Genomic DNA, 27,705 nt, shown 5'->3' with positions numbered 1-27,705 from the left:
AGAGATCAGCATGCGACAATCTCCCATTATTACTGACTGAATTTATGCACAAGAATTCCTATTCATTGAAAAGAGAATGGAAGTCTAAAAGTGCAAATAGACTACAAAGATAGCTTTAGTGTCTGAACATGGCTTAGATAGCTTACCCAAACTGACTAGGAAGAGAAATAAAGCTTTCCAGATGGCCACTGCTGTTAAGTAGAACAAAAGACCGCTGGAAGCTGTAGATTTGTACACAAAATCTGACCCAGCATGTACTACTTATTCATAACTTATTTTTAGGACTTGATCCTGCTCTTTGGTATGAGAGCACGCTTCCCCAGATTCTGTACCTTGGGAAATCAGCTATTGCATTCCCTCATATTTGCATAGTGAGCATTACTATAAGGACTAGGGCCTTGTGCCCTGATGCAGTGTCTTGGAGCAGATCTTATTGTTAACACCGTCATCTTAGAAATGTTTTCTACAAATCCATTACAAAAATTATATTTGGGAAGATATTTTTAATTATGTGCACTACCAAACCATAAAAATAGGCACTGTGAATTGCTTGTTTGTTTCTCTGCTACATCTCATCCAGCTCTAGATAGGTACTGCATTTCCCAATATAAATTTCTGATCTAATTAAACAGCCATAAGGGCACAAGGCATTTTCTGGGATGTGAGGGAAGTGAAAACAATCTCGGAGGACCTGATGGCCACAGGCTATACCTCAGGCCATTAATCTTAGCCAGTCATCAATCCCTAGAATATGTTGTGTTTCAAGGTGGCTGCTATTACAAGTTGAAGATGAAGACAAACAAAAAACCAAACCATTAGCATATTGGTATATGGATTTTTTTTTATTGGGAGCTGTAGTTTCAATAGGTATGTACAGGACATTTCTAGAGAATTAATTCCCTATACCTCAGCTGGTTACACTGATTGAATTAATTTCAGAGCATTCCATTCATCTTAAAATAGGAACTAATTACAGGAGTATGGTCAGTATGCATCTTGGATATCTTGCAGAGCTAGCCTCTTGGGATGCTGGATGAACGGTAACCAAAGTTGAATGTACAGTGATAATTACATTACACCCAATGTACATTATACCCAATGATAATAATGCTCTTAGTCCATTTTGTTGTTTAACTTCTATGCTCCCAGAGATCTATTGATTATAGCAGAGTGCTTCTATATTTGTCTTTAAAAATAACTACCTTAAAAAACAGAGCCAATTAGGATGGTTATAGAATGCTATTTCTTTACCCCAGCTCAATGAGATAGCTAGCATAAAATATCTCAGTGGACAAGGTAGCGTTGGCTGGGGAAAAAATGGATGTATTAAGACTCCTCAAAACTGCCAATACTTAAAATTTTAAAGTTATTTAGGATCTGTTGCACAATTTCTGTATTTGAAAATAAAGTACTCCAGCAATTAATTTTATTAGTTTGTATTGCTGAAGTGCCAAAGTCTTCAGCCATATTCAGTGCCCTGCTGCATGAAGTTGCTGTACCAGCACACAAGAAGATGCAGTCCCTGTTACAAATAGCTAACAATCTAATTTAAGACCTCATCAATTTAGTCTCTCAAACTGTACAAGGAAAGCAGGGAGGAAGGAGGGTAACAGCGAGAAGAAAACCTGGTTCCATAGGCTCGCTACATCCACAGTTTAGTTGTAACATTAAGATTAAGAAGGCTAAAGTCAGGAAACCTATCAGCCAAAGTTCTTGTAGTATCCCGGCACTTTTTTCTGCTCTTGCTTTTCTTAGAGAGATGAGGTCATGAGATATCTTTTATTGGACCAACTTCTGTTGATGAGAGAGACAAGCTTTTGAGCTTACATAGAGCTCTTCTTTGAGCCGTCTTCCGACCTGAAGAAGAGCTCTGTGTAAGCTCGAAAGCTTGTCTCTCTCACCAACAGAAGTTGGTCCAATAAAAGATACTACCTCACCCACTTTGTCTCTCTCTCATATCCTGGGACCAACATGGCTATAACACTGCCTACTTGCTTTTCTTGTTATATAAGAACTGCAAATGTTTATACTACTAAAAGCATGTAATAAAATATACAGGATGTGCTGTTGAAGGTGGCTGAGTCAATGTTTTTGCAGTATCCTCTACCCTTGAACCTTCCTGAACTCTGCTTTCTTTGCGTCTCTCTTCATATTTCATTAATGATGGTTTTATACATTTGATTAAAGGAGAATGAAGAAATGGAGCTCTGGAGATAGCTACTGTTTGCTGTGGTTTCTCTGGTGTCTGTATAGATCTCCTTGTGTACAGCTCTTCTCATACTTAGTGCAGAGAAATGTTCACTCTGTTGTGTGGACTGGGAATTTTCTTCTGAGTAAAACTTTTCCTGCACTCAGTGCATCCCTTTTGAATGGCATCCCTGCTCCTTCAGCTGTAAAGATTTCCTCATAGTCAGGGCATGTACATGGTCTCTCTACAGTGTGATTTCTGGTGTGTTTGGAAATCTCCTATAATGGTAAAACTTTCCCCACATTCAGTGTGTGTGGATGGTTTATCTCCTGTGTGGATTCTATGGTTTTCTTGGAGATATTCCTTTTCCACCAAGCTCTTCCCTCGTCCAGTGCATGTAAATAATCTTCTGGTGTTTGGGAATATTTTGGGAATCCCTCAGAAAATAGTTTTTTTTTCCCCTCATATACATTGCAGAGCTACTGTGTGTGTTCTCTGATATCTATTAATCTCTACTGTCCTAGTCAATCTTTTTTCCTCACACTCAGTGAATCTAAATCCAAGGCTACTGTGTGCTATAAGTAGATAGATTTTAGGTGTGATCTAGGGACATGAGAAGTAATAATACTATTATTCCTTGTACTTTTATGGCATTTTTCATAGTAAGATCTCAAAGCACTTTACAAAGATGACTATGCTTTACAATGTACAGATTGGGTTGCTGAGGCACAAAGATAAAATTACTTCCCCAGTGTGAGAAGCAGTAAAATACAGGTCACTTCACAAAAAGCCCCAAGTTTTATTCCCTGTAACAGGGCAGTCTCTTTCCTAGCTCCAGATTTGTCCAGTGGCCTGAAGGTAAGACTAGCAATTAACTGCCTGTACCATTCTTCCAGAAATGAGAGAATACCGCCTCACATGTGAAGTAGGGATTTTCTGGAAGGGTCAAAAGCATGTGAGGATATATGTACAGACACTTCCAATCAGTGGGAGAAAGCTAAGCATGAGGAGGCTGGAGAAGGATCTGAGCAGAAGGTGTACAGGGAAGCTGAGGGAGAGATTGAGTGGTGTTAGGGGTAATACTGGTTTCTGTATTCTCACAAAATTCTGTGTTCAGTAATAAAATGAAGGCAATTCTTTCTGTGATCATTTACCATTGTCACATAGAAATAATTACCTGGCATTGTTGGCATTGTGGGGTTTGTTTGGGGTTTTTTAAGCTAATTTCCTGATACTGTGGCTTCTCTTCAGGAAATTTTACTATGGGAGAATGGTGTTCCAGCATGCTGGTAAGTTCAAGTGTATGTGTAACAGAGAGTTGCAGAGAGTAGGCATTGTACTACTCACACAATTTTAATTTCATGTAATGAATGGCATTTTTCTTATGGAAGAAGTACTCAGTTTTCTTCAGGCACCAAAACCTGGTCCCATCACAGTCAGTGGGAGTTTTGCCATTGACTTTACTGGGTCCAGTGTTTGGGCCTATAAATTTTAGTAATTATTCATCCACAAAACAACAGCAAAACTGTTCTCAAAATACACATTCCCCAAGTGACAATTTTCCCTTTTAATGGGTTTCTAAATAATATAAAATCTTGTCATTTTCAGTTCTGAATGTAGCTGGGACAGTGTCAGTAAGTAAATACCATCAACAAGCTGTTCAAAATTGATTCAGAAAAATCTGCGAACTTGCAATTAGAAATAGACAGGAGACAGAAGTACCCGTCCAATCCACATGACACACTATGGATACCCCAGCTTTATATCTCCAGTGGGTTCCTGAGTTTTCAGAGCAACAGTGTTACTTCGTGACATACCACCCAGAAAGACAATGGATTAGATCCTGAGCACGCAAGAATCTCTTGGCACTGCAGTGCAAAGACAACTTGAATATGGCTGTCCTACAGTATAATTTTAAGTATGTGAGAAGTCCCATCGAAATCAACAAAACTACTGAGACAGTCTGTACCCTTCTGTTCACCCCCTTTCAAGACTATGATAAATTTTGTACAAAGTATGCCTTGCGAGGTATCATTCGAAAACTGATAATTTGATGATCATCATTGTCCTGGTAAAATATGTGTAGCAACATTGTATGTAAAGTTATAAAATTCTACTGTATGACATTACTGAGATGTATTCCAAATTTAGAAAAGCAGCACAAACCAGTTCCTCAGACAAAAGGCACACTGATGATTCAGTCAATGAAATCAAATGGATGATCACCTGGTTAAGTGGCCATTCTTTGATAAGAAAAAGGGTGTACATTTCTTCTCACACCTTGGCAAAAGAACAGCTGGAGGTTCCCCTCTCCACAGACTTTGTCTCCTGAACCCCAACTAGAGATGATACTCGAAGAAGAGGAAAAAGTATAAGAATGGGGAATAGATGCCCCAAGTTATTCCTCCTTTCTCTCTCTCTCTCTCTCCACAGCATCCACAACACCTGAAGAATAAAGGAAACAGGTTTGGACTAGAGAGGGATCCTGACCGAAAGATTCTGCCAGTAAAACTGCTAAAACGTGTGGTGAGAGAGATTTGCTTTGAATTCACCTAGCTTGTTAAGTTAATTTGTCATGTTTTACCTTCATTTTCTTGTAACCAACTCTGACTTTTAAGCCTCATGACTTGTAATCCCTTAAAACTACAGAAAGATAGATTTTATTGTTTTCTCTAAACCAGTGTGCTTGGATTGAAGTGTTTTGGGGAAACTCCATTTGGGATAACAGGATTTGTGCATATCATTTTCTATCAATAAAATCACACTTTATATGAGTTTGTATGGTCCAGGACAAGCTGGGCAGTACAAGACGCACATTTCTGGGGGTAAATTTGAGACTGGGAATTAGCCTATGCTGCAGTATAATTCAAGGGTGGCTGGCTGTACCACTCTTTGCAGTATAATGGGGAGTAATGTACATGCAAGGGGATAAGCTAAATGAGGAAACATAGCTGTTGAGTTGAGATTTGGAGTTAGATGGAGAGGTAGAGGGAGGCTGTTCCAGATGGCAAGAGCTCCAGAAGAGAATGTTGTCTGGGTCAGATTCTGATCAGATTACTCCGAAGGCCCAAATCTCAAAAAATTTTATTGAAGTCAGTGGAGTTACTTTGGTATAACTGAAATAAGAGTCTGATCCTATGTGTTAAGAGCCCTCCTGGAACACTCCCGTGGGAGGAAATCTAGATGTTCTATGGGGTTCCATAGTGGGAATCTAAGTCTCCTTACTCCAAACTATAAGATGTAATAGTTCTTCAGAAATGTCATTTGCTCTTAAATTCTATAGGCATTTAGAAATACTTTCTATACAGCCTTACTGATTTCAACCCTATTATATTCTGTATGTAAAAATCACACCAATGGACTGAAAGCCCACAAAACCCTCTACATCAGTTAAGCCTGAGTGCTGTGGTACCAGTCACTGTACCTTTGGACTACCTCAACACTAGGAGCTAGTGATTCTCCTACTTATGTACATATATTCATGCTAGCTCTCATCAAGCTAGCGTGAGTAGAAGTAGAAGTGTAGCCATGGTAGCAGCAGTAGACTCATGGTTGAGCTGTGCTGACTACAAACCTGCGTGAAACCAGTGGGTATATACCCAGCATGGTTCAGCAGTGCCTCTGACACATGACCCATGCTACCATAGCTACACTGTTATTTGTGTTAATGCTAGTTCAGTGAGAGCTAGCATGAGTAGGAGTACAGGAGCATGGGAATCACACCCCTAGCTTGTAGTTTCAGAGTAACAGCCGTGTTAGTCTGTCTTTGCAAAAAGAAAAGGAGTACTTGTGGCTCCTTAGAGACTAACCAATTTATTTGAGCATGAGCTTTCGTGAGCTACAGCTCACTTCATCGGATGCATACCGTGGAAACTGCAGTAGACATTATATACACACAGAGACCATGAAACAATACCCCCTCCCACCCCACTGTCTGCTGGAAATGGCCCACCTTGATTATCATGCACATTGTAGGGAGAGTGGTCACTTTGGATAAGCTATTGCCAGCAGGAGATTGAGTTTGTGTGTGTGATTTTTGGAGGGGGGTGAGGGGGTGAGAGAACCTGGATTTGTGCAGGAAATGGCCCACCTTGATTATCATGCACATTGTGAAGAGAGTGGTCACTTTGGATGGGCTATTACCAGCAGGAGAGTGAGTTTGTGTGGGGGGGGGGGGGCGGAGGGTGAGAAAACCTGGATTTGTGCTGGAAATGGCCCAACTTAATGATCACTTTAGATAAGCTATTACCAGCAGGAGAGTGAGTTTGTGTGTGTATGGGGGTGGGGGGGGTGAGAACCTGGATTTGTGCTGGAAATGGCCCACCTTGATTATCATGCACATTGTAGGGAGAGTGGTCACTTTTGATAAGCTATTACCAGCAGGAGAGTGAGTTTGTGTGTGTGGTTTTTGGAGGAGGGTGAGGGAGTGAGAGAACCTGGATTTGTGCTGGAAATGACCCACCTTGATTATCATACACATTGTGAAGAGAGTGGTCACTTTGGATGGGCTATTACCAGCAGGAGAGTGAGTTTGTGGGGGGGGGGGGGGCGGAGGGTGAGAAAACCTGGCTTTGTGCTGGAAATGGCCCACCTGTTGATCACTTTAGATAAGCTATTACCAGCAGGACAGTAGGGTGGGAGGGGGTATTGTTTCATGGTCTCTGTGTGTATATAATGTCTACTGCAGTTTCCACGGTATGCATCCGATGAAGTGAGCTGTAGCTCACGAAAGCTCATGCTCAAATAAATTGGTTAGTCTCTAAGGTGCCACAAGTACTCCTTTTCTTCTAGCTTGTAGTGTAGCCTTAGCCCTGGTCTACACTAGGACTTTAGGTCGAATTTAGCAGCGTTAAATCGATGTAAACCTGCACCCGTCCACACAATGAAGCCCTTTATTTCGACTTAAAGGGCTCTTAAAATCGATTTCCTTACTCCACTCCTGACAAGTGGATTAGCGCTTAAATCGACGTTGCCGGCTCGAATTTGGGGTACTGTGGACACAATTCGATGGTATTGGCCTCCGGGAGCTATCCCAGAGTGCTCCATTGTGACCGCTCTGGACAGCGCTCTCAACTCAGATGCACTGGCCAGGTAGACAGGAAAAGAACCGCGAACTTTTGAATCTCATTTCCTGTTTGGCCAGCGTGGCAAGCTGCAGGTGACCATGCAGAGCTCATCAGCACAGGTGACCATGATGGAGTCCCAGAATCGCAAAAGAGCTCCAGCATGGACTGAACGGGAGGTACGGGATCTGATCGCTGTTTGGGGAGAGGAATCCGTGCTATCAGAACTCCGTTCCAGTTTTCGAAATGCCAAAACCTTTGTCAAAATCTCCCAGGGCATGAAGGACAGAGGCCATAACAGGGACCCGAAGCAGTGCTGCGTGAAACTGAAGGAGCTGAGGCAAGCCTACCAGAAAACCAGAGAGGCGAACAGCCGCTCTGGGTCAGAGCCCCAAACATGCCGCTTCTATGATGAGCTGCATGCCATTTTAGGGGGTTCAGCCACCACTACCCCAGCCGTGTTGTTTGACTCCTTCAATGGAGATGGAGGCAATACAGAAGTAGGTTTTGGGGACGAAGAAGATGATGATGAGGAGGTTGTAGATAGCTCACAGCAAGCAAGCGGAGAAACCGGTTTTCCCGACAGCCAGGAACTGTTTCTCACCCTAGACCTGGAGCCAGTACCCCCCGAACCCACCCAAGGCTGCCTCCTGGACTCAACAGGCGGAGAAGGGACCTCTGGTGAGTGTACCTTTTAAAATGCTATACATGGTTTAAAAGCAAGCATGTGAAAGGATTACTTTGCCCTGGCATTTGCGGTTCTGCCTTTGCAAAAGGTTTCTGGGGAGGGCAGCCTTATTTCGTCCTTCATGGTAGGACACTTTACCACTCCAGGCCAGCAACACGTACTGGGGAATCACTGTAGAACAAAGCATTGCAGTGTATGTTTGCTGGCATTCAACCAAAATCCGTTCACGCGGTGGGAGGAGGCAAAATGCGACCTTGTAACGAAAGCACATGTGCTATGTATGTAATGTTAACAGCAAGGTTTACCCTGAAAGAGTGTAGCGACTGTTTTATAAAATGTGTCTTTTTAAATACCGCTGTCCCTTTTTTTTTCTCCACCAGCTGCATGTGTTTCAATGATCACAGGATCTTCTCCTTCCCAGAGGCTAGTGAAGCTTAGAAAGAAAAAAAAACGCACTCGCGATGAAATGTTCTCCGAGCTCATGCTGTCCTCCCACACTGACAGAGCACAGACGAATGCGTGGAGGCAAATAATGTCAGAGTGCAGGAAAGCACAAAATGACCGGGAGGAGAGGTGGAGGGCTGAAGAGAGTAAGTGGCGGGCTGAAGACAGGGCTGAAGCTCAAAGGTGGCGGCAGCGTGATGAGAGGAGGCAGGATTCAATGCTGAGGCTGCTGCAGGACCAAACCAGTATGCTCCAGTGTATGGTTGAGCTGCAGCAAAGGCAGCTGGAGCACAGACTGCCACTGCAGCCCCTCTGTAACCAACCGCCCTCCTCCCCAAGTTCCATAGCCTCCACACCCAGACGCCCAAGAACGCGGTGGGGGGGCCTCCGGCCAACCAGCCACTCCACCACAGAGGATTGCCCAAAAAAAAGAAGGCTGTCATTCAATAAATTTTAAAGTTGTAAACTTTTAAAGTGCTGTGCTTAAAGTGCTGTGTGGCATTTTCCTTCCCTCCTCCACCACCCCTCCTGGGATACCTTGGTAGTCATCCCCCTATTTGTGTGATGAATGAATAACGAATGCATGAATGTGAAGCAACAATGACTTTATTGGCTCTGCAAGCAATGATGAAAGGGAGCAGGGGAGGGTGGTTAGCTTACAGGGAAGTAGAGTGAACCAAGGGGTGGGGGGGTTCATCAAGGAGAAACAAACAGAACTTTCACACCGTAGCCTGGCCAGTCATGAAACTGTTTTTCAAAGCTTCTCTGATGCGTACCGCGCCCTCCTGTGCTCTTGTAACCGCCCTGGTGTCTGGCTGCGCGTAACCAGCAGCCAGGCGATTTGCCTCAACCTCCCACCCCGCCATAAACGTCTCCCCCTTACTCTCACAGATATTGTGGAGCACACAGCAAGCAGTAATAACAGTGGGAATATTGGTTTCGCTGAGGTCTAAGCGAGTCAGTAAACTGCGCCAGCGTGCCTTTAAACGTCCAAATGCACATTCTACCACCATTCTGCACTTGCTCAGCCTGTAGTTGAACAGCTCCTGACCACTGTCCAGGCTGCCTGTGTATGGCTTCATGAGCCATGGCATTAAGGGGTAGGCTGGGTCCCCAAGGATACATATAGGCATTTCAACATCCCCAACAGTTATTTTCTGGTCTGGGAATAAAGTCCCTTCCTGCAGCTTTTGAAACAGACCAGAGTTCCTGAAGATGCGAGCATCATGCACCTTTCCCAGCCATCCCACGTTGATGTTGGTGAAACGTCCCTTGTGATCCACCAGAGCTTGCAGCACTATCGAAAAGTACCCCTTGCGGTTTATGTACTCGGCGGCTTGGTGCTCCGGTGCCAAGATAGGGATATGGGTTCCATCTATAGCCCCACCACAGTTAGGGAATCCCATTGCAGCAAAGCCATCCACTATGACCTGCACATTTCCCAGGGTCACTACCCTTGATATCAGCAGATCTTTGATTGCATGGGCTACTTGCATCACAGCAGCCCCCACAGTAGATTTGCCCACTCCAAATTGATTCCCAACTGACCGGTAGCTGTCTGGCGTTGCAAGCTTCCACAGGGCTATCGCCACTCGCTTCTCAACTGTGAGGGCTGCTCTCATCTTGGTATTCATGCGCTTTAGGGCAGGGGAAAGCAAGTCACAAAGTTCCATGAAAGTGCCCTTACGCATGCGAAAGTTTCGTAGCCACTGGGAATCGTCCCAGACCTGCAACACTATGCGGTCCCACCAGTCTGTGCTTGTTTCCCGAGCCCAGAATCGGCGTTCCACAGCATGAACCTGCCCCATTAGCACCATGATGCATGCATTGGCAGGGCCCATGCTTTCAGAGAAATCTGTGTCCATGTCCTGATCACTCACGGGACTGCGCTGACGTCGCCTCCTCGCCCGGTATCGCGTTGCCATGTTCTGGTGCTGCATATACTGCTGAATAATGTGTGTGGTGGTTAATGTGTTCCTAATTGCCAAAGTGAGCTGAGCGGGCTCCATGCTTGCCGTGGTATGGCGTCCGCACAGAAAAAAGGCGCGGAACGATTGTCTGCCGTTGCTCTGACGGAGGGAGGGGCGACTGACGACACGGCTTACAGGGTTGGCTTCAGGGAGCTAAAATCAACAAAGGGGGTGCCTGTACATCAAGGAGTATTTCAGGCAGGACTGCACGGAGGGTTCCAATAAGAAATGGTGCACCTAAGTTATCGTTGTTATTGGAACAAGGAGGTTAGCCTGGCCTCTGATTGATACATGGTTAGATTTACCTCGCTGCACCTTCTCTGTGAGTGACTGCAGTGTGACCTAGAGGAATGAGTCCCCTAGACAGGGGAGGAGGCAAATGAGTACAAAACAAATCTGGTCTATTTCTTGTTTTGACCCACTCCATCTATCTTTTACATCTTTGGCTGGCAGCAGACGGTGCAGAAGGACTGCATGCCATCCACATCTCATGGCTGCTCGGCAGAAGATGGTACAGTACGACTGCTAGCCATCCCCATCTCTTGCCTGCCTGGCAGAAGATGGTGCAATACGACTGCTAGCAATCCTCATCTCTTGCCTGCCTGGCAGAAGATGGTACAGTACGACTGCTAGCAGTCCGTATCGCCTGCCCGCTCACCATAAGACGGTTCAATAGGACTGACTGCAGGACTAAAGAGAATGACCTGGTCAAGTCACTCCAAATTTAGTCCCTGCGCCCATGTCTGCCCAGGCGCTCCCAGCCGACGCGGCCAGGAGCACCTCGGACACGATGAGGACGACTACCAATCGTATTGCACCGTCTGCTGCCAGAAGGCAAGGGGTTGCTGCTACTGTGTAGCAATGCCGTACCGCGTCTGCCAGCACCCAGGAGACATAGGGTGACGGTTACCTGAGCGGGCTCCATGCTTGCCATGGTATGGCGTCTGCACAGGTAACTCAGGAAAAAAGGCGCGAAATGATTGTCTGCCCTTGCTTTCACGGGGGGAGGGAGGGAACGGGGGGCTGACGATATGTACCCAGAACCACCCGCGACAATGTTTTAGCCCCATCAGGCATTGGGATCTCAACCCAGAATTCCAATGGGCAGCGGAGACTGCGGGAACTGTGGGATAGCTATCCACAGTGCAACGCTCCGGAAGTCGACGCTTGCCTCGGTACTGTGGAAGCGCTCCGCCGAGTTAATGCACTTAATGCACTTAGAGCATTTTCTGTGGGGACACACACACTCGAATTTATAAAACCGATTTCTAAAAAACCGACTTCTATAAATTCGACCTTATTCCGTAGTGTAGACATACCCTTAGAGGTTTAGCTTCCAAGACAGGAAGTCTGCAGGAGGGGAAGCTACAGAAGTCCATGCTCTGCTGTGCAGAGACAACTGGGGAACTGCATCACCAAATGAGGATCTTCTCCAAGCACCTTGGGCCCTGAATGAGTATTGAATACAACAAGGTGCCAGGAGTAAATAGAAAATAATCTGAGTGGAAGAATGGAGAAGCTAAAAGCTCTACCAGACTTGAAAATATGGAAGACAACTGGAAGTGATTCAAATTGTTAATGATATCAAGAGTACTAAAGTTTACACAGATGTTTTGATCTGGGGAAGAACAATAGAAGAGCATGACCAGAGACTCCAAGCAGCTTTAGAAAGCACCAGAGCTGCTGGGCTAATTAGCTAAACAAAAGTATAAATTCTATGGAACTGAAATAACACTCCTGGGGGAAAAGTTAACACAACAAAGTATACAGGTAGATCACAGCAAGGTTGAAGCTGTCAACAACATGCCTGCTCCAACAGACAAGGAAGGGATACGAAGATTCCTTGGAATGGTGAACTTTGTAAGGAAAACAATGCTTAATCCATCTACTCCAAGCAGCAACCTGAGAGCACCGCTGTGCCGCATTGTCCAATGGACCTAGAAAAGGGGTTAATTAAAGAGGCCCCAGTCCTGAGATATTATGCTTCAAAGGAGGGTTGTGTCACAGTCCTCTTACAATCGTATGATCCAACCTGGAGACCAGGGGCTTCTGTGTCATGGGCAGTAATAAAAACAGAGTATGAGTATGTTCAAATAGAGAAGGAGGCTTTGGCCTTAGTCCAGGGGTGAAAAAACTTTTCATCTCTTCATTTATGGGAGGCCTGTGATCAGCATTCCCTCTAATTTTTGACAGGCTGTGTGCTCAAAAAATTTATTCTGTGCCAATTTTTGTGCTCGCAGTGTTTTGCCGTGTGCGCGGGGTTTAGGATCTGTGCGCACGCACACAGCTTAGAGGGAACAATGCCTATGATAGCTGAAACTGACCACAAACTACTTATTGCCTTTGCCAAAAGGAGCCTGGCAAATAGCCCCCCAAGAATACAAAGATTATTTTTTCGCTTACAAACGTATGATTTGTAAATTTAATCCAAATGTGGGAGGGACTTGGTGGTTGCAGACAGGCATTCTACAGCATTTGACAGAAGTGCGGTGGAGCACAGTCCAGAGCTAGATGTACACATCAGTTTGATAAAACAAAACCTGTCAGGTCTCAGATGAATGTAGACCGTGATTGGCAGACCAACAGCTCAGGATGAAACCCTGCAGCATGTTCCCAACCCCTATCACCAATTCAGGGGGGAAGCTCTTGGGTCCAAATGGACTTGTGTTTAAAGACGCCAGGGTAGCGATCCCTAAAATGCTCCAGGAAAAAATATATTAAAAGGATACATTAAGGTCATTGAGGAACTGAAATATCAAAGAAAAGGACTGGAGAGGTTTTATACTGGCTTCAAATGAGCAGCAACACTGAGGAAGTTGTTAAGGCTTGTCACATTCACCAAAAATACAGGCAAAATCAAGCAAAAGAGCCTATGCTGGTGGAACAGGAAAAATTGGCCTCCTGGAGCAAAACAGGAATAGATTTGTTTATGTTGACTGGACAAAACTATGTACTCATTGAAGACTATTATTCTTCCTTCCCTTAGAGATCCTTACTAGAAGCTATCACAGCTAAACAAGTGATTGTGCATGTCAGATCTGCTTTTGCTAGACATGGTATACCAGACATAGTAATCTGACAATTGGCTATAGTTTAGTGGGCACTAGTTTAAGAAGTTTGCAATGAAGCACAGGTTTAGATATGTAACCATTAATCACCATTATCTGCAATCCAATGGGTTGGTGGAAAATGGTGTTAAAATATAAGGGGACTATTGGAAAAAGGCTGTGAAGTCAGACTTGATCCATACTAAGCACTGTTAAATTACAGTATGGCACCAATGAAATGTCACCTGCAGACATTTTATTTAATTGAAAATAGAGGACAAGAATGTCTGTAATGAGAGAAGCTGATGTAAGTGTCACTGGGAATTTGCAGATGTATAAAGAGACAGATAAAGCTAAACAAAAAATACAATCTGATTTGGGTTCCTGGGAGCTGCCACCATTCAGTGAACATGAGACAGTGCATATCTAATGGTAATCAGTGATTGCAAACAGCAGTGGTGTCATATAGGGTTGTCCTATGTGCAGTCTGTTACTCCAGACAGGCTTACACCGAGAAGGAATTAGCAATGCCTCCAGCTTCCAGAAGGGAGGGAGATAAGGGGCATTGAGTTTGCTGTTTTGCCAGAGAAGGTCTCTGGCAACAACCACAAGGGGACAAGACAACCAAGCCCCAAGATATAAGACTGTTAGAACAAATGGGCTTGCCACCTCTTGATAATGATAGTACCGCTATTTCAAGGGAAATGGAGAAGTCCACGGGATAGTACAAGACACCCTCAGAGGTTAATTGAATACTATTATTAAATTTAATTAGTAGATTGGTTATTAGCATTTGAATTGTGTGTTATATCAATGTTGCTTATTAAGTGTTGGTGGTGGTACGTTTTGGCTGGGGCAGGAAGATGTTGTATTGGGAACTGTACCTTTAAGAGGTTTAGCTTGCCAGACAGGGAAGTTTGTGGGAAGGGCGCTGCCAAAGCCCATGTTTGGTTATGCAGGGGCAGATGGGAAACTGTGTCACTGAATAAAGAGGATCTCTTTCAAGCTATTTGAGCCCAGAGTGATTCCTGAACGCTACAATGGCCATGTAGAGTTCTGCTGGTCCAAAGGCCACACAGGAGTGCTTCCACGCCCCCTGAGTGCTGTGGAAAAGATCTCTAAACCAGCTCTACATCCAATAAAAAAATGATTATGGATGATTCCATGTACTCTCTGAATATTGTCTGACATTTGTCTATCCTTAATGAATCCAGTTTAATCTGGATTTATATAAAATGAGAGCATGAACTGCTCTTGGCAAGTGAGTATTTTTGCTAAAATCTTTGTTGTGATTCAACAGTTGTGTGGTCCTAGAAGAAGTGCATAAAGGGACATGTTAGAAGTAGGCCAGGAAAAAGACCCTGGATTGAAATGTATACAAATCCAGTGGTCTCAGGAAACCTGTGAGAGCAGTGCATAGTGGCTAAGGAGCAATGGCCTTTATTCTAGCCCAAAGGCAGCAGCTCTGCACACTTGATTGGCCCTTGATTGTTGCGGGCAGGGTGGATTTCCCTCCCCTTTTGCTGCATATGTCACCTGAACAGAACAGAACCTGAATATTGGGACTGTACGGGGATGGAGTGAATTTCACCCAAAAGGAACTTCTCTGCAAGAGCTAAGACCATTTCTACTTGCTAAGCTTTTCAAATACACTTTCCAGACAAGAACGTATATAACGTTTTGAAATTCAATGCAACGTGTTTTCTAAGGCAAACATTTATAAGCAGTGGTGAAAAGTGTGTATTGTACTGTGTCAAGCAAGTACAGATGGTCACTTCCAGTTGCCAAAGGCAAACACAACACGGTGTTCAATGTTGCAGAGGTCAGGAAGATGAGTGTCACCGTTGTACTTTTCTAAAAGGCTGTAGGTTTTCTTAAAAACAACCAACCTCCTTCCCCATAAACATCATCAGTACACACTATTATGTGTGCAGAGCAAAACTAGATTGAATCGTTCTATGAGAAGAAATCCTGAAGCATTAAAGGCGTGAAATTCTATTTTATTCAGATCACAAAAGCTTTGTGGTTAGACTGTGAAACTGTGAGATGAGGGAAGCATGAAAGCTGAAGGAATATACATCTCCAGCACTTAAATTTTGCATAGTTCAACATATTAAAAATATATTTACCCACCCACTCAATGAAATACTTATAAAGAACAAAGCTCCCTTAGCTATAGACAATCTGATTTTCTGAGAATTTTTCTACTACAAAATTATCCCTGCAATCAGGCAGGAGGGAAACTATATAGAGTTTATGGCTTTGTTTACAGGGTAGAAATAAGTATGCAGTTACTCTGTTTGTATAATAATTATGTGGAAATACGTGTTTATCTCATATAGGCTACATAGTAATTTTGCATTACCATAAAATTAAGAAATGGTAATGAGTATTAACATGACTATTTATGTCCTCTTTAAAGTATTATTTAATTTATGGGTATTTACTTTACTATTCCATTCGCAATTTTTTCAACTCTGCTGGTTATTTTTTTGCACACAGAGTAGCCAACTGGGAAACTCAAGTTCAAGAGAGACAGGAGGATTCTGAGCACTTGCCAAACAGTTATTTGTGTTGGATACAAACAGTGTCTGGGAATTCAGGTGACACAAGCCTAATGTGCATACCGAACTCTGTGTTGGCTAGTCTACAGAGCAGTTTAGTTGATGATTGTCCTAACCTTCTGAGCTGAGTGATTCAGCTGCAGATCTGGAGGATGTTAGTACAGCCTCGATTGGAAGACAGTGGATTACTTTGTGTCTTGATTAAGTTTCAAGAACATTTCTATAGAGAGGGTTGAATAGTGCAAAATAATAGTGTGGATATTTATTTAGAAATTTTTTTCACGTTCGTTTCAGCCATGTCCAGATCGCTTTTGCTTGTGGTGAACATTTGAATGACAAAGTGGCTTGTATATTTGCAGAAAATTAATTTCAAAGCTGTTTCTATTCACAAAAATCGAATGTTATATTTGCACGTGTGAGTATTTTCCCCATAGCCTCCTTAATTCCTCTCTTAACTCCATGACTCTCACACTTTCCACTTCCGATATATTTAAAGAATGATTGCTCTTCAAATTCCCTTTTAGCCCTATTAATTTCCATTTTACTTTTTGCCTGCCATAATTTATGTTCCTTACTGTTGACTCGCTGGGGCTGGGTTACCGTGTTCTGTCTTTGGTTTAGGCATGAGCTTTGAGGCTCAGACAATTTGGGTTCCACTTCAGCTATGCCACAGATTTCCTTTGTGACCTTCAGTAGGTCAATTAATCTCTCCATGCCTCAATTGCCCATCTTGTAAAATGGAGGTCATACCATAGTTTTTGTCCCACCCTTTGTTTGCATTATCTCTTACCATGTGTAGATACAGCATCAAACACACTGTGTTCTCAATCTTGGCTGGGGCTCCTAGCCATTATTATACTGTAAACATTAACAATACTTGCAAATAACCAATATAACCTTGCTATGTAATATTGCCATACTGTTTCTTCTTACATTTCTGTGTCCATATTTGTTTAAGGGGTTACATACCTTCCAAAGCTCAATTTATAGTGTGCTTAAATAGCTTCTATGCTGAGTCAATAAATTTTAATTTCCTCACTTTCTATTTTTGGATCTGTTTGACTAACTTCCGCATTATTTTATAAATCCCTTTTCTAAAGCTGCATGTTGCAGTGTTAGGTTTTTTGTATGATCCCTTCCCCAAAGATAGTGAATGTAATTGAACCGTGGTCACTGATGTGGCTCAGCTAGAGTTTCTTCTTGAATCTGTGTACTCAAGATTATGTCAAGAATAGCCTCTGTTCCTGTGTGCTCTGAAACTAAGTGGTCTAGGAAGCAATTTGTTAATGTGCAAAGAAATTTTCTTGAATCATTGTCCCAGTATTACGTTTTCCCAGTTTATGTGCTGGCAGTTGAAGTCACATATTACTGTTGCCTATTTGATCTCCCTCACCATTGTGCAGTCAATAGCTCTTTCCTGATCAGGAAGTCAGTAGAATGAGACTAAGTATAGTCTTTAAGGTGTCACAAGTCCTCCCGTTCTTTTTGTGGGTACAGACTAACACGGCTGCTACTCTGAAACCTATATTTGTATTATGACTTTGGGATTTGTATGGTCCTGAGTGGCCCTTGTTTGATAATGGGAACCATAGTACTAGGCCTATATTTAAGGATTACAACTGCTTGTCTCTCCTTTAGATTCTTTAATTATTTGCATTGTTGAACTACATAATGAAAATCAGAATAATAATGAGTTTTCTCTCTGTGAACACCGCTTTTCATTAAGCTTTATTGAAGTTTAATCCAATTTATGGTCTTTCACATCCAGGTCCTAATGCTGACATTTTTCACTTTTGCTTTTCATACTGTGCTCGAAACATCCAGAAAACACAAGAAGCTGGAGTTAGATGAGCAGAGGAGGAAGCAGAACAATCAAACTTCTGCTACAAGTTTCTTTGCGTTTCCGTACTGCTTTGGTGTGTTGAGTAACATTAGAACGATTATAACATTCCTTTATCTGGAGTCACTTTTGACAATGTGCAATCTGTAAATTATAAAGAAACCACAACAGAATCATAAAATGAGGGGCAGCAACTAGTCCATCCTCCTGTCCATGGTGGATTTCTCCCATCAGTCTAGAAACTGGGGTAGTAAAACAGTCATCTACTATTAGCAGCAGCAGCAGCAGTAGTAAAGCACATTGAGATCTACAAATGGAAAAACGCTGTGTGCCTAACTATCATTATTGTTATAACCTCAGCATTCAGTTCTTTGTCTAGTTTCAATTTAAAGCGCTCTAATGATGGAGTGGCCACTACTTTCCTTAGCAAAGAATATTCCATGGTCAAATACGTTTCACTACTAGGAATTTTTTCCTGATATTCAGCCCAAGTGTACCTTTGGATAATGTCATTCCCTTACTCCTAATTAGTACCTCCTTGTAATGCTTTGAAGCTATTCTTCAGGCTCTTCCTGTGTGCTTCATAGTCTTTTTATCTACATATTCAGCTTTTTAAATCTTATTCCCAGAAACCAATTCTTCCAGCCCCCTTGATCATTTTGGTTTTGTTCTCTGATATTTTCCCTGCAATTTGTCAACATCTTTCTGGTATTCAGGTGTCCAGAACTGAATGACATTTCTAAACACACTCTCATAAGAGTTGTAGAGGGAGAGAAGGACTATGTTCTCCTTGCCCAGTAATATGAAGCCTCTGTGAATTAGCCTCAGATTGCGTTGACTCGTTTGATACCAGAGTGCATTGCAAGCTCTTCTCCTGAAGCATCACTACTTCAAAAAGGCAAATGAAATGGCCTTGAAAGACCATGAAACATTTTAACAGGGAATCAGCAGATCTTGTAATTTTCCATTACTAGCCTCAGACTGTTAGCCATCTCCCAACCTGTTATGGCCTTTCCCCAGCTATTATTAAGGCACTCCTTAAAGAGAGGAAAACCTTTTAAAAATCAGTGGAAAAGAAATGTGGCTATTTCCATGAGTATAATCCCACTGAGTCACTGGGTCTGGCACCAATGCTGAACTTCTGGTATGCATTTGTTTAACGTTCAGTATAGCAGTTCCTAAAAATGTCATTGTATACCTGTGGTTCACTGCAGTGTTCTTTGGGCACTGCTGGAAATGGAATTTGAACACTACCTGGAGTGTTAGCAGGCAGATAGATAAAGCAGATACCCACAAAAAGGCACAGGGAGAGGGTATAATTTAAACTTCTTTAAACACGAATTGGTAGGCATGACGTCGAATTCTTTTAACCTGTGCCATAAAAGAGAACAATCATGTAATTGATGGGATTATGGTCTGTGTGTTTGATATGTGAACAGGTTTTGGTTTGTTTTTAAATACAAAATTATATTCCTTTCATGTATATTTTGGTTAAAATCCACACCTTTATGCCCCTGGGTATTTAGACTGTGTTGTTGCTGGCATTTTCTATATGTCTGTGCCAATATTTGAACAGAACAATGAACTATTAGTCGAGCTACTCTGTACATAATGATGAAAGGTGGGGGATTGATTGCACGTTGCTATGACAGTAAAGCAATCACTTTGAGAATGGTGCTCGCTCTCTCTCGAATATTATGGTAACAATGATGCATGTTAGCTTTTTGTGGAACAGCTTCAAATAGAAGCTTAACAGGAAAGAACTTGGAAAAATGTTATCAAAAGTGGAGAATTATTTTCTTTTTTTTCCCCTCAAGAATTATCTTTTCAATCCATCCACACTATTATTCTGGAATATAGTAACTCAGAACCCTTCTTTCTTTTCCAGTTCAGTAAGTACTTGGACCTTTAATTTTTCCCTTTACAAAAAAAGGATTATTTTTGCAACTTTCACAAAACCAAAAATGAGAAAATGTATTATCTTTCAAGATAATACTTCATAAGCTTTGTTCAATACAAATGCTAGGGAATGCCAACACTCTTAGTGACAAGGTGAGATTTTTTTTTTCTTCCAGATGTGTCCACTATACCCTAAAAAACACATGATTCAAAATCCCTATTTTAATCCCAGGGAATAAATCTGCTTTCCTATTCATGTTTGTTGCTAGGGGGCTATTTAAAGGGTACATTACCATTATGGAATCTGTTAGTTTACACGATCTAAGTCATAGTGTAATCTTTCTGGCCATCAGCATGACCTCTTAATCCTTTGTGTTTTATATACCAGACTTTGATGTTGAAAATGTCATAAATATTGCTTAATTTACTGCTGAGATCCAATTTTACCTCCTTACAGCGTGGATGAAGTGGAACAAATACAGTGGTATTATTTTATGTACCTTAGCGCAATCCTGAAAAATTTTACTTGCTTGATTAACTACAGGAGGTTTTTTGTGGGGTTGGGAGAGAATGGGCAAGTTAAATATCACATAATTTAGTTTTTCTTCATCATCATTGTGGTAATAAAAGTGTGTGAGCAGATTTTGAGACTGGCTTGGTGCATTTAAAGATGATTTTGTAAGGCTTCCTTAGAATGTTCCACACTGTATCTTAGATTTCAGAGTAACAGCCGTGTTAGTGTGTATTCGCAAAAAGAAAAGGAGTACTTGTGGCACCTTAGAGACTAACCAATTTATTTGAGCATAAGCTTTCGTGAGCTACAGCTCACTTCATCGGATGCATACTGTGGAAAGTGTAGAAGATCTTTTTATACACATAAAGCATGAAAAAATACCTCCTCCCACCCCACTCTCCTGCTGGTAATAGCTTATCTAAAGTGATCACTCTCCTTACAATGTGTATGATAAACAAGTTGGGCCATTTCCAGCACAAATCCAGGTTTTCTCACCCCCCACCGCCCCCACACACACAAACCCACTCTCCTGCTGGTAATAGCTTATCTAAAGTGAAGAAAATAACAGAACGCCACTAGCCATCACCTTCAGCCCCCAACTAAAACCCCTCCAATGCATTATTAAGGATCTACAAGGATCCTGAAGGATGACCCATCACTCTCTCAAATCTTGGGAGACAGGCCAGTCCTTGCCTACAGTTTCCACGGTATACATCTGATGAAGTGAGCTGTAGCTCACGAAAGCTCATGCTCAAATAAATTGGTTAGTCTCTAAGGTGCCACAAGTACTCCTTTTCTTTTTGCGAATACAGACTAACACGGCTGTTCCTCTGCAACCTGAAGCAAATACTCACCAGCAACCACATACCACACAACAGAACCACTAACCTAGGAACCTATCCTTGCAACAAAGCCCGTTGCCAACTGTGCCTACATATCTATTCAGGGGACACGATCGCAGGGCCTAATAACATCAGCCACACTATCAGAGGCTTGTTCACCTGCACATCCACCAATGTGATATATGCCATCATGTGCCAGCAATGCCCCTCTGCCATGTACATTGGTCAAACTGGACAGTCTCTACGTAAAAGAATAAATGGACACAAATCAGATGTCAAGAATTATAACATTCATAAACCAGTCGGAGAACACTTCAATCTCTCAGGTCACGTGATTACAGACATGAAAGTTGCTATATTACAACAAAAAAACTTCAAAACCAGACTCCAGCGAGAAACCGTTGAATTGGAATTCATTTGCAACTTGGATACAATTAACTTAGGCTTGAATAGAGACTGGGAGCGGCTCAGTCATTATGCAAGGTAACCTATTTCCCCCTCTTTTTTCTTACCCCCCCTCAGACGTTCTTGTTAAACCCTGGATTTGTGCTGGAAATGGCCCACCTTGATTATCATACACATTGTAAGGAGAGTGGTCACTTTAGATAAGCTATTACCAGCAGGAGAGTGGGTTTGTGTGTGTGTGTTTGGGGGGGGTGGGGGTGAGAGAACCTGGATTTGTGCTGGAAATGGCCCAACTCGATTATCATACACATTGTAAGGAGAGTGATCACTTTAGATAAGCTATTACCAGCAGGAGAGTGGGGTGGGAGGAGGTATTTTTCATGCTTTATGTGTATAATAAGATCTTCTACACTTTCCACAGTATGCATCCGATGAAGTGAGCTGTAGCTCACGAAAGCTTATGCTCAAATAAATTGGTTAGTCTCAAAGGTGCCACAAGTACTCCTTTTCTTTTTACTGTATCTTAGAAGACACACATGGGTTGCACTGAACAAATTATATGGGCAAACAGGTTTGGATAAAATAAGAATCAAAGTGAACCATCACCTAAACTTGAGCTGAAACTGAACTGACTGATTTTTAGAACTTCAAAAACATTTTAGTTAACTTTTATTTCCATTATTTTTCATTTTGCTATAAATTTCTGCTTCCAGGTATCAGCTGTGACTGGAAATAGCCGGGCCAACATAATGTGAGAGGCTGTTCTTGTGATATTTCCACTTCAGTCAGAAGAAGGAAGACCTAAAAATCTAATAAGACGACCTATTCTTATTCCAGGAAAGCTTTGTAAGAAATCAAGAAGTATGAATAAGCAACCAAAAATCTGAGGTATTTATATGAATGAAAACTTCAGTTCTTCATCACTAATTACCTGACAAACAACATTAAGCTGTCAGACACTTTTTTTGTTTTACTGTATGATTTCAGGATCAAGAAACTCACTCCATAACACTCATGTCGTGCTTTGAGCTCTAAACACTATTGTGAGCAAAGTAAGGTGCAACGGTCCAGATTTGCAAGAGATTTAGGCACCTAAAGATGCAGATAGCATCTAATGGGATTTACAAAAGCATCTAAGCTTAACTCACATTGAAAGTCAGAAGTTAAGCACCTAACTCACTTAGGTGCTTTTGAAAATCCTACTAGGCTCCTATCTGTATCTTTAGGCACCTAAAATCCCTTTGAAAATCTGGCCCACAATGTATAGGTCTAACTTCACTCCACACTGAAATTCAGCCACCTTTGGGGTAGACACTGCAACTCCTTAACAGCACACAGCAACAGTATGAAATATTTAGGATACGACAGTAAGAAGAATATTATTTACTTCTGAAGTTGCAGAGGACATATAGGAAGGCAGATAAGAATTTGGTGAGGATGTGTTAAATACTGCTAATCTCTGTTATGAATAGTTCCATGAGATTTTTAATTGCAGCTGAGCAGGACCCTGGTTTTACCTCTCATGTGAAAGACAGCACCTCCAGTAACACAGTATCCTCTAACACTGTGCTGGTGCACTGACGCAAGAGAAAAATGCCTTCTTCTCTGACTCATTAACACCATTTCCCGCAGCAACTAAGTGTTTCTTGGAGATCTCCATGCTTTAGATAATGAGAACTGATGAAATAATAGTGCTAGGTTTTGTGCATGCAAAACTCTAATTAAATGAATTGACACTTGCCTGTCTTCTTGACTGGGGGGTAAATTACTGCACTGCAATATTACTAATAATGAAAGGGAGATTATTGGATCTTCACAGGCTTGTTATTCCTCATTCTTCCATTGTAACCTGGACAAGAATATCCTGTTGTGGATAAAAGGACAGAGAAGCTAGCCTGAAAAAAAGAAAATGTGTGAGGGTGGATGTAAGAGAATTTTCCAAACAGGGTGCTTATGTCAGTTGTGTGTCTGACTACGGTGTGGAAAACCAGTGATAGTTGAATATTGTCTTCTTTGCCTTTTGGCTTATAACCAACATAGGATCCTGTTTAATGTGCCTTATGTCCTCTGACGGAGGATTGTACCCTGCACAGGCAGAGGGAAGGCCTCAATGACCTAGAACAGGGGTTCTCAACCTTTTTTCCTTCTGCGCCCCCTCCCCCCCAACATGCTATTAAAAACTCCATGGCCCACAACTACCATTCTTCTGCATATAAGAGCTAGGGCCAGCATTCAGGCAAGCCAGCGGGGCAGTTGCCCAGGGCCCCATGACACAGGGGATGCTATGAAGCTAAATTGCTCAGGCTTCAGCTTCAGCCCTGGGTGGTGGGCCTTGGGTCACTGGGCTTCAGCCCCATGTGGTGGGGCTTTGGCTTTCTGCCTTTGGCCCCAACAAGTCTAATGCCAGCCCTGCTTGGCGGACCCCCCTGGAACCTGCTCGTGGCACCACAGGGGGCCCCGGACCCCTGGTTGAGAGCCACTGACTTAGAACATCTGTTACTTTTTGAGATTCTGTGAAGTAGACTTTGAAATTAGCACCGAAGTTAACTGAGGTAAATGGAGAAGAGTTGCTGCTTGTGTGGCTGGAGACAGTTTTCCTGCAAAGCCAGATAAGTGCAAAAGTACAGTTTATGAACTGAATGATATACACAGAGGGCTGTTACATCAATGGAGAGGGCTGGAAAATAGCAGCACCATCTACTGACTAAATCATGTTATTACCAAACTAACTCACAAACATAACCAGAGTCACATTTTGTAATCCTTCATGTTCTAACCATGTGACTGTAATGACAAGACCTCCCTGGTTTATTAGCCAACTAGTTAAAGATTTCGTTGGGGTTTCTTATTGTTAAAAAAAAAAAAGCAGCTGCCTCACTTTTTGGACTCCAGGCAGATTTATAGCCTGACCTTGTCCATTCCCTATCAGCCCAGCTGACCATGAGGACTTTTAAACAACTGATCGTGCATGTTAATCCCAGCCTCAGGGTCAGCCCTTTTGCTCTGAGTCTTTATTTGGAGTATGGAATGATGGGGAAACAGAGTGGTTTTCTTACAAGAAGTAAGGTAGGAGTGCTGGGGAAACATCATTTGGTAGAGAGCTTTCAGAGTAACAGCCGTGTTAGTCTGTATTCGCAAAAAGAAAAGGAGTACTTGTGGCACCTTAGAGACTAACCAATTTATTTGAGCATAAGCTTTCGTGAGCTACAGCTTTTCCCAGTTTATGGCTGCCTCTGTTGCTTAGCCAAAGGCCTTAGCCTAAGAACAGGGCCTCAGACTGTCACAGTAAGAGAAGGACCTTACACCGACAGACAGTAATTTTGATTCTTTCTTTTATACCTCTAGAACTAGCCAAGTGATAAGAATACATCTAAATTCTTAGAGTATGGGCCTTTACAGACAGGCCTGAATATCTATATCCTAACACACTCAAAAGAATCTTTCTTTCTTTCAAAATTTTAGTGCACAACCTTCAGTTTTCAGACCAAGGCAGGACTGACAGAGGAGCAGAAAAGTTGAGGATGAGGGCGGGGGGGGGAGGATGTGATAAAGATACGCTGAATTCTTTAAAGCTGTTGTCTCAATGGGCACACCTTTCTGTACATATATGAGGGCAGCAGAAATAGGCTTCATTTTATGCATGTTCTGTGAAGTCTCCTGACTTCTAAAAGTTGCCTCAGATGGGGAATATTTCAGATGGGAAACATTTCAGAATTTTATATACACTGGGGCAGATTCTCAGCTGGTGTAAATTGATGTAACACCATTGAGCTGTGGATTTGTGTCAGCTGAGGATCGAACCCATTGGGTATTAATTTGAAAAAAGGAAAAATAAATATGTTGAGAAACCAGGTCTAACCTATATCTGTTTGATCAGATTATTGGTGTAGATCTGATGACTGGACAGAGAGGAAATATGACAACAGATACACATCAGAAACATACTCAGCTATCTTAGCTGCGTTCTGTGCTAGAAAACAAAAATATGCCAATCTTCTCGCCAAAATTGTCTCTTTATTTAACCTGCTGTACTCTAATGTATTTCAAAGGTGGTGCCAATTGCTTAAAAACTGCTGTTTTCATGCCTCGTTAATATTTCCTAACCCAGTTCCTGAATTCCCACTGACAATCCTGTTAAAGCAGTCCTACTGACTGCTTAGTAAATTCATCCCGGGCCTGAATGGCCAATGTAGAATTTCTGAATTTCATTAGGCTGGGGAGCAACCTTAATTATCTCTGAAGAAATCTTAATGACTAGGATTACCTTGAGGGGGAAAAAAAGAGAGAGTGTTTTCTGTCCAGAAATCACTTAGAAGCTACTAGCACTCATTGCTCATAACGTTCCCACTGTGACAGCAGCCAACAAATACAGCTACGCCAGATCAAGAATATCTGCTATGCCCTTCTACAAAGAGATGCAACACAGATTACATGTGTTTGGTCTGCACATTTAGTAAGGGCCAGATTCTGATACCCTCACTCAAACTATGTAATATCTTACTCAGCAGAAAGTCCCTTTTTTCTTCAATGACTCTACTCGCAGAGTGAAGTTCTACTCAACTTCAGTAAAGGTATCCGAAGGTAGCTCTAATGCTGGATGACACTCTTGGGATTTGAAGCCCTTCGTGGTGTTCGTTTTGTGTGTGGGTTTTTTTGCTTGAGTTTTTTTGCTTTTCGTTTCAGAAAAGAGATGGGCCTGAAACAAAACCCTGCCTCAGAACCCCACTGGCTTTTGTAGACCTTTGTGATCTAGAGCTGAACTTTGTCTCTCTTGTCAGCTATTGGCAAACCCCAAACCCATAAGTAGAACTCAGCTGAAACCATCTCATTTGTTTAGTTTCCAGGTTCCACACGCTTTGCGCTCAAATCCCTCTTTCATCCAGTTTCAGGGGATGTAGCAAAATCGTTGCTTGGTTTTGTCTTTGGTTGTTTTTGATATGATTGCGCAAAGCTGCCATTATCACTTCTTGAGTGGAATACTTTTGTTACCCTGGTTGTTGAGAGACAAAATCTGCTAAACTAATAGAAAAATTATGTTAAAGAACGAACTAAAAGCAGATTAGGAGGTTTGACCTGGTAGGCTGCCTGCATCACTAAATAAAGGAGAAAACAGATACATAGATTAAATGTCGTTTAATATTTGCCTCTTTGTTACCCATCCAATAAGTACATTTATGTATGTATTTACCATTAAGGGTGTTTTTCTACATACTTATTCTGACCTATAGTGGATAAGTTAGGATGAGCTCAGGCTGAGCCCTTTTGTAAGACTCATCAGGTGCTCAAATAGTATTGTGATGAAGGCCATATAAGTACTTGGATAGTGTGAGGAAATCAACTTTCCTTCAGGAACAATTGCTGCAGAATGGCTAGCATAGCTATATTTCTGCTGAGAATAACTCTGCTCAAGAAAGTGATGTAGGCAACACAGTGAGAGATGTTGGTCCTCTCAGGTGACCATATTGTAACTATTAAATTGGCTACATGGTACTTGTAAGCTACCATGATAGGATCATGAGAAATGCACACATTAGAGAGGTAACTAGCATTAGTTAGAAAGAGCTAATCCTCACATTCTGTTCCTCTCTGGTTTGCATGACACCTGAATTAGCAGATTCTTGAGCAAATATTCCCAATAGCTGGAAGCCATTCTTTCCATAGGAAAGCTGCTAGCCCCAAGAAATAACATTGCTCATGTTACTGCACGAATGGTTAGACATATGTCAATACAACAATAAAGATATTTTGTGGCATCACAGAAGTTTGTCCCTCACACTAATTGTGAGTGAACATGTTGTATGTATAATATGGAGCCTTTGACAGTAGAAGCAGTTTATCATTTTACAATGCACTAACTTCCTTGCTGTCAGAAATGAATTAGATCAGCCCATAGAAGATTCCAAAACTCTTTAAGTTTATCAAATGTGCCATGTTCTGGCAAATAAGTAAATATTTCACTACAATCCCATTATATCACTGTCCATTTTTTTTTTTTTGTATTCCTGTCCTAACAATGGGCCAAATTCTGTAGTCCTTAGTCTGGTAGGAGATTTACCAAAAAGGCCAAAAAATTTGGCCCCAAGATACTTGTCTCCTTTAAAACTAATTTCTTTCTGCCTGATTAATTCAGTGGTGTTGCAATCCAGTGTCTGACAAAGCTTGACTCACATCCGTGTGTGCCAGTATGCCATAACAATGTTTTGCTCTATGGTACTGATGCAGGGAGTACATCTCAGAACTA

General features: G+C 42.1%; 1 long non-coding RNA gene across 1 annotated transcript in view; it reads left to right on the top strand.

Moving 5' to 3' along the window:
• LOC125638394 (uncharacterized) overlaps nucleotides 1-27,705 on the top strand; it is a 138,091-nt gene that overhangs the window by 79,957 nt on the left and 30,429 nt on the right. The window contains exons 2-3 of the long non-coding RNA XR_007357208.2: nucleotides 4,622-4,714; nucleotides 22,178-22,352. This is a non-coding gene — a long non-coding RNA (uncharacterized LOC125638394). The remainder of the gene's footprint in view (nucleotides 1-4,621; nucleotides 4,715-22,177; nucleotides 22,353-27,705) is intronic.

Source organism: Caretta caretta, chromosome 6 (genome assembly GCF_965140235.1).
Source record: "Caretta caretta isolate rCarCar2 chromosome 6, rCarCar1.hap1, whole genome shotgun sequence".
Classification (NCBI taxonomy): Eukaryota; Metazoa; Chordata; order Testudines; family Cheloniidae; genus Caretta; species Caretta caretta.
Note: the sequence above shows the minus strand (reverse complement) of the source record. Positions and strands in the feature narration are given on the sequence as shown.